The sequence below is a fragment of the Lissotriton helveticus genome, chromosome 1_2 (assembly GCF_964261635.1).
Source record: "Lissotriton helveticus chromosome 1_2, aLisHel1.1, whole genome shotgun sequence".
Taxonomy (NCBI): Eukaryota; Metazoa; Chordata; class Amphibia; order Caudata; family Salamandridae; genus Lissotriton; species Lissotriton helveticus.
This window is the reverse complement of record NC_136058.1, coordinates 338544977-338547476: the sequence shown is the minus strand read 5'-3', so window position 1 is coordinate 338547476 and position 2500 is coordinate 338544977. Positions and strand designations below refer to the sequence as shown.

Genomic DNA, 2500 nt, shown 5'->3' with positions numbered 1-2500 from the left:
CTTCAGGTTAGTACTCATTCCTTCCCAGCTACTGCTGAGTACTGCGATGTCATCGGCAAAGGCGAGAGCGGTGATTTGCTCACTAAGATCATCTGATCCAAGTGTGAAGCCCTTGCCGTTTTTCTGAAGATCACAGATCAGAGGATCCATGGCAATGTTAAATAGTAATGGGGATAAAGAGTCACCTTGTTTGACCCCAGATTTCATTGTTATTTCAGGAGTTTCTTTGTTGTTCTTTCCCTTGAAAGATGTTGTCGAGTCAGTGTATAGGTCTTTTATTATTTCTCTGATGTTTGGTGGGACTCTTAGTCTTGCGAGACTCTGTATAATGTGACCATGGCTGACAGAGTCAAAGGCTTTTGATATATCAATGAACACAACTGCTAATGAGTGTCTGTTTTTTCGTGCTCCTTTTATGGTGTTTTGCAGGATAGTCAGATTCTCGAGACAGCCTCTTACTTTCATGAATCCTTTTTGTCTCGTATTCAATTCAACAAAAACTGAGAGTCTTCTAGTCAATATTTTTGTGAATAGCTTCATGAATGCAGTACCGATGGTAATTGGACGCCAGTTACTGATTTTTGAAAGTTCATTAATCGATACATTCTTGGGTATCAAAATTGATCGATTCTTTTTAATAATTTCAGGCACTCTTCTCATCACCAACCAAGACGATAGAACTCTGGGCAGCAGTCTTGGTTGTCTGCTGTGCACTTTATATAAGTCATTCAGACCTATTTTATCAGGACCCACTGCCTTCTTCATATTAGAGCTCTCAAAGGCATACGTTATTTCGAGCAGAGTTATTTCTTTGCAGAGGTGCCTAATTTCATAGTCCTCCGGTATTCGATCAATCGGCATGAATTTAGGGTTCTTCTTGTTTTCTTTTTCAATTATGCCTTTGTAGTATTGAAAGATTTCATCAGCACTGATTTGGCAAGTGGCATCTTCTGCCCCATCAGTGATAATCCTGGCAATTTTCTTTTTGTCTTTCTTAAACATTGTCTGGTATTCTTTATAGCTGCCCTTTGCTTTAGCATGTTTTTTCTTGTGCGTCCGATTAAGCTTTTCATTTTTCTTGTCTTTTTTTGTTATTTTGTTTCCTGCTGAGGCATTCTGTTGCACGTCTTGAACAGAGTTCGTAGGCTCATTATTGATTACATTTGTTGGTTCATTTGTTGTTACTCTTCTTAGATGGGGACTTATATCAATAGTGTTTTCTGCGATATAAGTCACTACTTCCTCCATCAAATCCATAGCAGCATCGTGCTGCTCTACGTTTTGAGTATATTTTTCGATTTCTGATATTCTGTCTTCCAGTTCATCAAAGTTCTTGATTTTTTGCGCACGTTTTCGAGTGATAAAGTCTCTGTGCTTTTCTTTTGTTACTTCTATTGTAACCTCTGGTTCATCGCAAGAGTCATTTTCAGAGATATTTGATGCTTGCAGTGCATCTTTTGTGGATTTCTTTCTTTTATCTCTTCTATCTCTTCTTTTTTCTGCAATTTGTTTACTGTTCTTGTTGTCAAAATGTGGAACCATTAGCGCATTAATATTCTTTTTATTCTCATATACTTTTTCCAATTCTGCTAGTAGCAGTATTTCTTCTTGTGACCATAACTTGGACGGTCTGCTGTTTGCTAGAGCTGCTAGTCTAGCCTCATTTTGCGCTCTTGGATGCTCATGCCGAGCATGTTGAGTAGCACCACTTTTAGTTGCAAATCTGATATCACAGAAGCTGCACAGGAATGGCAGCTCTCCTTTTTGAGGTCTTCCCTTACATTTGGCATAATGGCATGCTATATTGTGATATTCGGCTTCTTTGTCACATTTTGAACAGTACGCTAGGAGATAGAAGCCTTTGTGCTTGTTGGAGACATGTTTTCTCAGTTCTGTAAAGGTTCCCATTATGTCTCCACACAAGTCACAATTATATCTTTCATTTGGGTATTTCCAGTAAGTGACTTTTTTGGTGTAATCACTTTTCTTTGTTGTTACATCTTTGCTGACCTCGTACACATCGGGAAGATCATCAAATTTTGCTGTACCAATGTCAGTTTTGGCTGAGGTAGCTACAAACTCGATGGATTGGCTGAGGTCTACTGTTGTGTTTTCTTCTTCTATAGTGGGTGTTCTAAGGTCTATATCGTGATCTGAATCGTTGTTATTCGTTGCATTGTTGGAAGCTAGTGCTGGTTTGTCAAATTCGGTGAGGAGGTTAATGATTTCTGGGAAAGACAGCACCTCCTTAAGCCATCTTAACGGGGTTTTTATTCTCCAGGAACTACCCCATCTGGTATTGGGTTCGTTTGCTTCGCCATTTCTCACTATCACGCTCGCTGCCATGATAGAACCTTGTTTGGCCTGTCTCTATATGCTTCTCTACGCAGAGTCTAGCACCTCAGAGGCAGTTACCGGCGGGACCACTGGGAGGTAAAGGCCACTACAACCGAGAATAGGTTAAGAGAGTCATAGTTACTCCCGCCGTTTACCTCTCGAC

General features: G+C 40.0%; 1 pseudogene; it reads right to left on the bottom strand.

Annotated features, from left to right (window-relative positions):
- LOC144808383 (28S ribosomal RNA) overlaps nucleotides 1–2500 on the bottom strand; it is a 5977-nt pseudogene that overhangs the window by 3060 nt on the left and 417 nt on the right.